The sequence below is a fragment of the Ambystoma mexicanum genome, chromosome 1q (assembly GCF_040938575.1).
Source record: "Ambystoma mexicanum isolate Mex_15411 chromosome 1q, UKY_AmexF1_1, whole genome shotgun sequence".
NCBI lineage: Eukaryota > Metazoa > Chordata > Amphibia > Caudata > Ambystomatidae > Ambystoma > Ambystoma mexicanum.
This window is the reverse complement of record NC_090922.1, coordinates 670,875,985-670,889,053: the sequence shown is the minus strand read 5'-3', so window position 1 is coordinate 670,889,053 and position 13,069 is coordinate 670,875,985. Positions and strand designations below refer to the sequence as shown.

General features: G+C 44.9%; 1 protein-coding gene across 1 annotated transcript in view; it reads right to left on the bottom strand.

The window, feature by feature from the left end:
* Window positions 1-13,069, bottom strand: part of SLC44A3 (solute carrier family 44 member 3) — an 826,819-nt gene that overhangs the window by 375,230 nt on the left and 438,520 nt on the right. The gene's annotated exons all lie outside the window — the stretch shown is intronic.

Here is a 13,069-nt window from a genome sequence, read left to right as displayed (position 1 = left end):
TCCCCCCCAAAGCCCCTCCCAAGGTGTGTCTCCTGCCTGGTCCAGGTTTAGTTGGGAAGTTCTGATGAAACCTCTTGATCAGACGTGGTGTAAGGATGTTCTCACTGGGTTCCCAGGATCTATCTTGAGGCCCAAACCCCTTCCAGTCGACGAGATCGTACAACTTGGCTCTATAGTACTTAGAGTCCAGTATGCCCTTGACTTCGATTTCTGGTTCTCCATCTATTAGTATAGGTTGAGGTGGTGTCTTGATTCGTGTACCGGGTTGCATTGCTTTTAAGAGGGACACATGGAATACCGGATGGATTTGTAGATTAGGTGGTAAATCCAATTTGACGGCTGCTGGGTTGATAATTGCCTTGATGGTATAGGGTCCCAAATATCGAGGATGGAAGGTCCGGGTCCCTTTGATGGGTACGTTTTGGCGGCTACCTAAACCTGGTCTCCTACTTGATAGTCTGGGGCCTTTTTCCGATGCTGGTCGGCGAAGTGCTTTTGTTTTTCTTTAGCATGAAGAAGATGTTCCTTCGCCTTTCTGAACGCCTGAGTGATAGTTGTATGAAGAGTCTTTACTGCAGGCATTTCCAAGCTGGCAGGAAGTTCAAGTTCTGATGTCCGTGTATGTAAGCCATACAAGGTATAAAAAGGTGTTTGGCCTGTGCTAGAATGTACGGCGTTGTTATATGCGTACTCGGCTATCCACAGTAAGTCCTTCCAATCTCTCAATTCATGGTGCAGCATGCACCGTAAATACTGCTCGAGGGTCTGGTTGGTCCTCTCGGTTTGGCCGTCTGTCTGGGGGTGGTGACTGGTGGATAGCCGGACGTCAATCTGTGCCATTGCGCAACATTTTCTCCAAAAATTGGATACAAATTGGCTGCCTCTATCGGAGACCAGAACTGATAGAAAGCCATGCAGCTTGACAATGTTTTCCAGAAATACTTCTGCTAGGGTGGATGCGTCCGGGAGGCCCTTGAGAAGAATAAAATGTGCCATCTTTAAGAACAAATCCACGATTACAAGAATGGTGTTAAAGTCTTGACTCGGTGGCAGATCAGTGATAAAGTCAAGGGAAAGAGCGTGCCATGGAGCGGGAGGGATGTTCAGTGGTTGTAGGAGACCCGATGGTTTCTGTTTCTGTGATTTATTTTGTGCACAGAGGCCGCAGGACTGAACATACTAGACAATGTCCTTACGCCAGGTAGGCCACCAAAAGTTCTTTTTTACCGTGGCTAAAGTTTTAGCGATTCCAGGGTGTCTTTCGATCAGAGAGTCATGATAATCTGAAACGATATGCTGTTGTAACTCCTTCTCTGGTATATATTGCCGGTCACTAAAATAAGGTAACTGATCCTTGATGCAATATTGTTCTCCTTGAGTTTGCCATGTGAGGAAAGCATCCGGGTTCATTGACTGTCGAATTTTGTTTCATAATTCGGCTTGTGATAACGCTGTTGTGATACCCAAGAGTTTGTCTTCAGGTATGATGGGTACCGGGTCTGGAGTTGTATACACCGTTTCATCGATGCCCATTCGAGATAAGGTGTCAGCTTTCCCATTCTTGACCCCTGGTCGAAAGGTGATCACGTAGTCATATTCGGCAAAGAAGCGGGCCCACTGTAACTGGCGTGAAGACTGGGTTTTGGCTGATTTGAGATATTGCAGGTTCCGCTGGTCTGTGATCACTGTAATGGTATGTCTAGCTCCCAGAAGATAGTGTTGCCACGCCTTGAAAGCGGACTTGATGGCTAGGAGTTCTTTGTACGTGACAGCGTAATTAATTTCCGGGGGTGAGAAGTTTTTTGACCAGAAGGCCACAGGATGCAGCTTGCTAGTTTCTGGGTCCCTCTGTGAAAGGACCGCTGCCATTGCCATACTGTAAGCATCAGTTTCTACGACATAAGGGAGGTCTGGATGCGGGTGCCGCAGGTTGGAGCGGAGGTGAACCTTTGTTTCAGTTCCTGAAAGGCTCTTTCTGTTTCCTCAGTCCAAGCAAGCTTTTTATTGCTTTTTCGTAGCAGTACTCTGATCGGGTGCACAACCTGAGAGAAGTCTGGGATAAACCGGTTGTAAAAGTTTGCAAAGCCTAGCATACTCTGTATCCCCTTCAGAGATATTGGTCATGGCCATTTTAGAATAGCGTCAACCAGAGAAGTGGATTCCAGGCCTCATTAGTGGTCCGAACCCTGATTCCACCTGGCCAATGGGCTTGCCAGTGGGGATATGGGCTGAGGGTCGTGACAAGCATCCATCTCTGAGAGTGTAACACATGTTCTATCTCCAAGTGTAACATATATGTGTTGGCATAAATGGGGGTCATAGCAGCCCCCATAGAGGTGCCAGATATTTGTTGGAAGAAACATTCCCCAAATTTGAAGAAATTGTTGGGCAAAACAATCTTAAGTAGCATTAGCACAAAGACCTTATTAGCTTGGCAAGAATCAGTAGACAATAACAACCACTCTGTGGCTTATATGAGTAATATTTGGGTATAGGCTAGTGTACAGGCTAGTGTCGTCCATTGTGAATAGAACATCACAGCCCTGAGAATTTAAGGTGGCTTTAGCTGAATTTCCAGGGTTTTGTTGCATTAAGTTCTCACCTTAACGTCCCTGCAACAAAAGTTTTTTCCTTGAATTTCAAAGCTTTTGTTACAATATATTTCTCACCTTAATGTTCCTGCACCAAAAGTGTTTCCCCTGAATTTCGTCCGTGCAACTAAAGTTTTTTCCTTGAATTTTAAGGGTTTTGTTACAGAGTATTTCTCACCTTAGCGTCCCTGCAACTAAAGTTTTTTCCTTGAAATTCAAGGGGTTTTGTTATTCCATAGATTTTTAGAATGCTTCCAGACCACTAACATGGTGTTCGGCCATGGTCAGTGGACATGGCCTTTGGCCGTGCCCACTTTCCATTTTAAAACGCTACCAGACCACTAGCCATGGCCTTCGGATTGCAGGCTTTGAGAACTCACAATGTTTTAGGCAATGCTCAGTGAGATTAAATTATTTGCCCTGGTGCACGCTCTTTGGTTAAGCAGTGTTCTCCAAGCAGTACACCCCTTTTTGGCGCCATCATTTTTGTGCAGGCCGATTTGGAACGGGCATTCCGCAGCAGCGCCCATTTCGGCACGCCCTTTTTGGCACAAAAGACATTCCGGTGTTCCATGTTTAATATGTGTTCAGTTCTCCAACTACTGTGTAATACATGTCCCATCCTGTTTTATAATGTTGCAGTAAATAAATCTTATTCACGTTTAATCCATCCTTGCGCCAAGAGGTACAAAATGCAAAGTGCCTGCAGGTTCATGCCTCACCAATTGCGACTTCTCACGCTAAAACATCCTTGCACAGAGAGGTCGCTGACCCAACTGCCTCCGTCCAACCTGGCACGTCCAAACAGAACCTGCAGCGAATCGGTCACGCCATAACGGCATGCACTTAACAAGCCATGCTGAAATGTCCTGTGCTCCAAGCCCCTTATTTTATGGCCGGTCTCTTGTTGACTGTTGTGATACATCGCACAACCCCAACTACCAGCATTTAAGCAGCAGAGCACAGAAAAGGGTAAAAAATGATCGGCTCCAAGAAAAACATATGACCAGGTACTTTTGCCCCCATAGCGAAAATCAAAAGCTGCCACCCAGGAATATATGCGCACAGTAAGTGGCCACATATTTTAAAGTGAAAAATACAACTGTAGATCAATTGACCTTCTCCTTAGAAGAAAGTGCGTAAGACAAAGTAGCATTGGACGTTTAAAAAAAGTAATGAACACCAGAAAAATAACCTGAGAGAGGAAATATTTCAATAAATATGCTGGCAAAGTATACAAAATGCTCACCATTTAAACCCAGTAATCTGTAGTGACATTTTCCATGGAAAACAAATTCCCAATATGAAACAAGTGCTTGTGGTTTTGTGAGTAAGCGTCTGCACTGGGAACATGGCAACCCGAGTAAAATCCTGGTATCCAAATACTTGAGCAAGTTTACCAACTTCAAAAAGAACCCAAGGGGTTGCCTCCGCCCTCTGAAAAAAAAGTTACGCTGTCCACCAACATGTGTTTTTTACTGTTGCCCTGAAAAGCAACCACAATCAGGGGAAAACAACTGCATCAGTGCCCAGGAGTGCAAACTCTCTTGCCACATTGTGGGAAAATACTCATGACTTACTTGCCCTCTCATCATTTCCCCTCCTCACCCCCATGTCTACCTTTTAACAATACTCTGTTTTATAAATCTAACTTCAAAAGTACACATACCATAGTGTCACTCAAATATATAAATCCTTATAGAACAGGTTAGGCTAAAGTGTATGATTGTGGCATTATTTCCCCCATCTTGACTGTGAGACTACAAATACCAGAATGCAATACTCTCAAGGACTGACAGTAGCAGGGTTTAAAAAAAATAATGTGGATGCCGTGTGTTATGAGATATTTAAAACTTTGCGAACTCACAATGTTTTCAGGCAATGCACAGAGAGATTAAAATATTTGGCAAAGAGCACACACTTTGGTTAAGCAGCGTTCTTCAAGCAGTACACCCCTTTTCGGCGCCATCATTTTGGCGCAGGCCAATTTGGCACAGGCATTCCGCCGCAGTGCTCATTTCGGCACACCCTTTTTTCAGCACGAAAGCCATTCCGATCCAGTTATTTTGGTGCGAGGGATGTTTGGACGTGGCTACATTGCAGTCACGTCTAAATGCCCTCATGCTAAATAAGATCACAGGACTGCACTGGAACCCTGGTCTGCCAGAGTTCGAGGCACAGCATTTACACACTAAGTAAACTTTGTGCTTCAGGAGGCATACATTTCATACTTAGCCTAGAATTGAATATGTTCAATGATAAAAGGCTAGGTATAAAACTTGTGAAAATACAAACAATAATGTCATTGTTGCATAATGATTAGGTGCTGCGTCTCAAACTCCTTAAAGCCAGGGTTCTCTGATAGCAGTGTCCAGCATAAATGTGATTTCTTTTTATTTCATTTTTTCTGTTTTATAAAAATACAGATGCCGTGTGTTATGAGATATTAAAAACTAAAAAAACACATGGCATTCAGGACCATGGACTGTCTGCCCTCCATGCAGTTAACGGGAACGACACTGCTTAGTTTCAAAGCGAGGAAGGATCCAGCCCCCTTAGGCCATGTTTCTTAAGTGTTCTTCTAAGGGGGGGGGCCCATATATTAGGCAACATGGCCTTAGTGGGCTGACCCCTTTCTCACTTTGAAGCTAAGCAGGGCTTGTCCCAGTTACTGCAGGGATGGGAAACTCACTGTTGCTGTAAAAATACCTATTTATTTTTTTGTTGACTGGAAACTACAAATACCAGAATGCAATTCAGCAAAAGGCAAAACATTGTCTCTGAGTGCAAAACCTTCAAGGACCGACAGCAGCACAGTTTTAAAAAAAGTAAATCATTTAGATGCCCATTCAGTCGGCCATCCATGCAGTAACCGGGACTGACCTTGCTTAGCTTCGAAGAGGGGCTGACCCTGCTTAGCTTCAAAGCAAGAAAAGGGCCAGCCCATTCCTCTAAGTGGTCTTGTAAGTTTGGCTCATTTATCAGGCAACATGGCCTGAGGAGGTTTGCCTCTTCCTGGCTTTGAAGCTAAGTATAGTCTGTCCTGGTTACCGCATGAATGGGAGACCTGGCCATGGCCAGTTTTTTTTCACCCCCAACGCCACTATAGTTATAAACATATTTTTTTTTAAAAAATGCACCCGCGGGTATCAAACTACACATACCTGCGGTTATCTGTAGTGCTTTGTAACATCGGATATAGCAGCAAATATCGGCAAAACAGCCAGGGAAAGAAAATGCTTCCCTACCCCGCCAGGCCATCACCAAGTGCCCTCCTCATCTGTGCCAGCTCCCGCACTCCTCAGAAGGCCTCCTCACCCCAGAGCACACGCTGCTTCTGTGACCCAGTTTTCTTTCAGATGTTGGCTATTCACGGTTATAGCCGAGGCTACAGAAAGCTTTGTGTTGCAAAATCGGTCCCTGGACCCCCTCCAACGCCCAAATTTCACTCTGTGCTTTCTAACCACTCCCCCCCACCTCTACCCTGATGGCATTTGTATGTTATTTGACCTGCAAATAGCTTTTTATTGCATTTCATTTTCCCATAACCTCGGCTATAGCCGCGAATATCTCTCGCATCGAGAGAAAACAAGATGGCAGTCGTTTCATTTCTGAAAACCAAGATCCTACAATGCACCATGGAAGATATACATTTAATTTTTGGGAAGGGGGCACCCCCTTCTCTGTCAAATTTTAAAATAACTACGGCACGGAATAACCCCAAACCTTGCATAGATTGCGAGTCAACGCTTCTTGTCCAAGTTGTTTCGGACCTGGTCCAAATCCATCCAGCAGTTTAGGATGTGCGCTTTGGCAAAAATGTACCTTTTTTGTCTATGGGAAAATGAATGCTTAATGCTTAATAACTTTTTTATTGTTTAACACATTTTTACAAAACTTTGCAGTCTGCGGGAGGGGGCGGGGGAGCCCGCAGACTTTTAATCACTTTCGAAATTTCACCAAATCTGTTATTCAAATCAAATGTTATTAACAATAGAATGTTGAGGGGTTCCTATGTGTCTCCAACTCACCATAACTATAGGGCGTCTATCGCCGCCCTATAATATTTGAAGCTATATTTCGTACCTGCTCCATGTGTTCTTGGAGTCCACATTTCCATGAGAATCTATGTATTTTGTAGTGATTTATCATGCTACCTGTTGCTTTTCCGAAACGATGCACTTAGGCATCACTATTGACAGTATTCATTGTCTCTTGGCCCACAGGTTCCGGGCCGTCTCACCCACCGTGCTAAGTTACCAGACCACACGGAGCGGGTAAGCCTTCTCCCCTCATTATATACTAATGTAGTGTTTCGAGACAATCTTTGGACATAGCACTAGATATTTACCTGTGCCCAATCTCTCTCCCCTCCCTCCTTGTCACCTCTACAGGGAGTGTTTTTGAAGAGATACAGACGTGATTCCCAGCAGGCACATACCCAGATGCCCTGCGAAGCCCTGATGAATGTGGCCCACTAATTTGTTCCACAGAAACCGGTCGGCTAGAGAACGACCATACCTAGTGCACAACATGAACTACACAGGTTACGCTCGTTCGGATTAAGGACCCCCTGCCTAAGTATTCAGGGGTCTTTCCTGTAACTATCTTCAGAGAGAATATCGCTGAAGAAAAATTCTTCATTGCTGTTACAATTTTAACCTGCACCTGTTCATCCAGAGAAAACCTATTAAAACTAATGTTCATTTTTCATCTGGATGACAGCTAACACATGCAACAACCAATGCGGTAGAGCATGTGTCTTTTAGCACAACACATGTGCACAAGAGACTATTTGGAAAGCGCAATTAGCTAACTAGGCTTTTTGGCAAACTCCTCCCCACTCGATATAACTGTGTCCTCCCCAGTGTGAAAACGGATTTGGGCAATACACAGTTGAGATACCCATAAGTAGTCCCCTTTGACTTTGTTGAGTCCTTCTTACAGCCACGGGCTGTGGACTATAACTCGAAACTTTCGAGTACCTACACCATTTTACCTGTTTTTATTTGGCAGACATACCAAGAGTAAGATACCCCACTTACATCCGACCGCACCTTTACAATGGCCGAAGCAAGATGCCTGGCTTTTGCTGAAGAAATGGTAGATACCATCCTGGCAATCCCCTCAATTCTAGGAGATGAAATATCCATACCAGCCCCAGGGATGGCGAATAATGAATGGAATGAGCTGGAGGTCCTGAAAAAACAATTGATAAGAACAGAACTGCATGGGGCAATAATGACAGAGTATCTACGAGCCCATGCAGCTCCCGTGGGACTGATTATACGGATAGAACCCAGAATATTCCTGGAACATATAGAGTTCAGGAAGGACTGGAGTTATATCTCTAATAAATGCACCAGGGACTGGCTGATATTAATCATCAGCACAGCCAAATCTGTGTCCGAAAAACTAATGAAGGAGATAGAAGAGAAACAAGAGAACCTTAAATCTTCGAATGTCCTTGCCCAATATAAGAAAAGCTTGGAGGACCTAGAGGCCACAATGAAAGAATTTAGAGACTTCAATCTTAACAAGAAAGTTACCAAACTCAAAAAAGATCTGGCGGTCTATACACAAGAGAGAATCTATCCCTACATCACGGATGCATACTATGAGGACCTGAGTGCCAACAACACCTCCACGCCAGGCCAACAAGTAAACCAACACAACAGAAAAAGAATTTACAACAACCGAGCAAGACCTAACCAATGGGCATTCTCGAGTGGAAGTTCAGGGAGTGGATCAAACACCTCAGGATCTAGCAGCTCACTGGGTGGAACAGCCCCAGCCAATAGCGGCCCATCAAGACCTTTTTTTCAAAGAGCGCAAGGAAAAGCCAAGAACAAAGGGAGAGGCAATTGGCAACCGCAAGTGCATTGGCAGAATCAACCAACTCGGATCACCCGCAGCAAAGGTCGCGGCCAAGGACAGGCAACAGCATCGAACGAATGAATCGATACTCTGGAAGACGGCCACAGGAGAGCAGACTTCAAACAGAAAGCCTAGTGATAAATCTTTCACAATATATCCTATCTCCAGATGAAGAAGATCTACTCGAGAAGGGACTTTCATTTGTGCCCACAGCCGAGCATGACCCATTCCAAACTAGGATAGAAATTGCCCAACTCATCAGAAAAATCAGATTGAAACAATATCTTGGGCAAATTACACTCTCAGAAGAGAAGAAGGCTACCACCCTGAGAGGTAAATCCACCTTCTACCCCCCGCCTAATGCCATTACACCCGAGTCCATCACGTTTGAGAAAGCACTCTTGAAGAAACTGGAGGAACTGGAGTCAGAAAGCATGCCGGGATTCAAAAATTTCTCCAAGAAGAATAAACAGGCACTTCTATCCCTATCCAACAATGACGCTATTACCATAAAACCAGCCGACAAAGGGGGTGCCACGGTAATAATGGACACTATGGCATACCACCAAATGGTGATGGAACTCCTACAAGATCATGCGAGCTATAGACAACTTGGATCGGACCCCACTGAAGCTATCAGACGGCAGATAGTACCCATTCTAGAGGAAGCCATTGCTGAGGAACTTATCAGTAACAAAGAGTATGAATTCCTTAACCCTAAATACCCTAAAAAACCGGCTTTCTATGCTCTACCAAAAATCCACAAAGGGAGGAATCCACCACCCGGCAGACCTATTGTATCCGGGATAGGCTCTATACTGGAACCACTGTCACAGTTTGTGGACTATCTTTTGAAACCAGAAGTTGTGAAAATGCGTTCATACCTCAAGGACACTACAGCCGTTCTAGAACTCATCAAGGACCGCCCTTTCAATCCTGCACACAACATCCTGGTGACACTGGACATCGAATCCCTCTACACTAAGATCCCCCAAATGGCCACACTGAGAGTCATTGAGCAAATACTACAAGAAAGAGATCCTCCCATGCAAACTCCAGTTACCCTAGTGATGCAATTGGCGGAGATTGCCTTGACCAAAAATTTCTTCATCTATGAGAACTCGTTCTACGAACAAGTTTCTGGGACGGCAATGGGAGCCACATTCGCCCCGAGTCTTGCAAACTTATACGTAGCCAACTTTGAAGAAGAAAGAATCTACAATCCAGCTAACCCATGGCTACCCAAATTGGAATTATGGTCTAGATACATCGACGATGTGTTACTCATCTTCAAAGGCACTGAACCTGAGCTTGTATTGTTCATGACATGGCTCAACAGTCAGAACCCCTTTCTCAAATTCTCTGAGACCCATAGTACAGAGTCTGTACATTTCCTAGATCTCACTCTTGAGATACGAAATGCAACCATCCACAGCACAGTGTTTAACAAACCCACGGATAGAAACTCACTACTCACCTACGGGAGCTTCCACCCTACCAGTTTGAGAAGGAACTTACCGTTTGGACAATTCCTTAGATACCGGAGAAACTGTTCAACATTACTAGATTACAATCGACAATCAGCAGACCTCGCAACCAAACTCCACAATAGGGGGTATCCTAAACGTATAATTAAACAGGCACGCAAACGAGCCAGTAACATCCCACGCGAAGTCACTATGGAACATCATGCCAAGCCGAATGAAGCCAACAACATTATAACAGCAGTAATGAGCTTCTCTCCACTCATCAACAAGATCAAGAAAGAAATCGTGAAACTTTGGCCAATCCTCAACGTCGGCCAGCACAGTATAGAAACCCCAAGGTTTGCATTAAAAAGAAGGAAGAACTTGCGTGACGCCCTCGTACATTCATACAAAGAAATAGAACCCAAACCAAATACACTGTGGGGACAGAACCCAGCAACTGGCCACACTCCTTGTGGCGCATGTAATGCTTGCTCCAGCACCAAGAGAACCACCTCCATTGACATAGGGTGGCATTTCCCGTGGATTCAAAAAACATTTACGAACTGTAACAGCAGTAACGTGATTTACATCATTACATGCCCCTGCAACAAACGCTACGTAGGCATGACAACACGTCCTATTTAAATACGCCTTGCAGAACATAGATCATGCATCCGCACGAAGAAGATTACGGCACCTATGGTGGAACATTTCCTAGCCCAAAAGCACACCCCGGCAGATTTCACATGGACAATAATCGAAAAAATGGCCATCCCCACCAGAGGGGGGAATATACAGAACTTGCTGTTTAGACGGGAACAACTTTGGATTTTCCATCTCAAAACAGACAAATTTGGGCTGAATGAAGCAACGCACTGGCAATCATTGGCAACCTTATGAGCCAGATTGAAAGTGGACCAGTGGTCATTCCTCTAATCTTATGTTGTGATACAATGTTGTGATTTGTGCTTCTCTGCTTCTCTCTACATTGCATTCCTCTGCATTCGCTCGCACTACGTGAGAGCCATGGGGTCATGTGAACTATTGCCATTGAACACACAGTAATGAATCATACCTTTTCGGTGACCAGTGCCTTCCAGGTACAATGTGGCTGGCCGATGTCCTTGCGATCCGCGACGCGCGTTGCCTGACTCTGCGATGGCCGCCGCCTCCTTCTGATGGGGCGGCCATGCTAGAGCCAGGCGCGCGCGCGCGGCACACAATGGAAGTAAAAACAGTCTGCGAACGCCGCCCGCTGAGAAACACATCTCTCGCGCACGGCTCGTTACGCGAACAGAGACGAATGCTCCAAGGTAAGCGACCACCCCTCGCGGCTTGCCTGGGACTGCCACCCCCTCCCACCCATTCCCTCCCCTCGAGCGTGGTGTCTTTGATTCAGACACGCGACTCAATGTGTACACTCAGGATGTCCTCGTATGTTTGCTAAACCATCAGTGACCACGCAGCGCGTGTCGCTGTAGACAGGATATACACTCAATTTGGTTAAAATAGTTAGCAATTATCATGCTACCTGTTGCTTTTCCGAAACGATGCACTTAGGCATCACTATTGACAGTATTCATTGTCTCTTGGCCCACAGGTTCCGGGCCGTCTCACCCACCGTGCTAAGTTACCAGACCACACGGAGCGGGTAAGCCTTCTCCCCTCATTATATACTAATGTAGTGTTTCGAGACAATCTTTGGACATAGCACTAGATATTTACCTGTGCCCAATCTCTCTCCCCTCCCTCCTTGTCACCTCTACAGGGAGTGTTTTTGAAGAGATACAGACGTGATTCCCAGCAGGCACATACCCAGATGCCCTGCGAAGCCCTGATGAATGTGGCCCACTAATTTGTTCCACAGAAACCGGTCGGCTAGAGAACGACCATACCTAGTGCACAACATGAACTACACAGGTTACGCTTGTTCGGATTAAGGACCCCCTGCCTAAGTATTCAGGGGTCTTTCCTGTAACTATCTTCAGAGAGAATATCGCTGAAGAAAAATTCTTCATTGCTGTTACAATTTTAACCTGCACCTGTTCATCCAGAGAAAACCTATTAAAACTAATGTTCATTTTTCATCTGGATGACAGCTAACACATGCAACAACCAATGCGGTAGAGCATGTGTCTTTTAGCACAACACATGTGCACAAGAGACTATTTGGAAAGCGCAATTAGCTAACTAGGCTTTCTGGCAAACTCCTCCCCACTCGATATAACTGTGTCCTCCCCAGTGTGAAAACGGTTTTGGGCAATACACAGTTGAGATACCCATAAGTAGTCCCCTTTGACTTTGTTGAGTTTTGTAGTGATTTACCATTTATGTTTCCATTGAATGATCAGAATTGCATTAAAGTTATTAGGTGATTTCCCAATCAGCATGCATTGAATACATGAGTCTTGGAATGTTCACACCAGCCCCATTATAACCAGACTCCTTTTCAAGCATCAATAACTCAGGGTCCCTCATGGTAACAGGCTCTGAGAGCAGAATATTGATCAGCACGTCGCATTTGAGATGTTCCATTACCCAGTTTTATCACACTCCTTGTTTGTGAGCAACTTTTCAATTGCAGTGTCTTTTACCCTCAAACTCTTTAAGTACCTCACTGCACCACCATGGCTATTGAGAGTTAGCAGCAGAGGATCTGTAGAGACTGCAATGCATAATCAGGGAAGGGCACTAATTTAGACTGAGTTATGCAAATCCACACCTTCGTGTTTGGCACCCTAATCTGTTTTCTTTCCTGGATGTCCATAACCAATCGTTGTTTGGAGTTGCGTTTCAGAGTTGTAGGACTGTACAGGTCCACTAGGGTGTTCTTTGGCCCACAGTGGTGAAACATTTGTCCAAAGGTACCCCAGCTACCTACTACAAAGCTCATGTCTCGCCTCATGAGTGCCCTCCAACTTGGAGCTCTCATTCTATTTTGCAACGGAATCCATGCATCCTCCTTCATATGCTAGAGTTATGCACAGTGTGATCTCTATTTATAGTAACTTTACTGACAACAGCAAGTTTCAAATATATTAGCTTTTGGGAAAGTGATGATCTCATGGTGACATAACCACCACACACAGGAGGGGTATTACCAAACCCACCAAAATACCCATCATAATGACA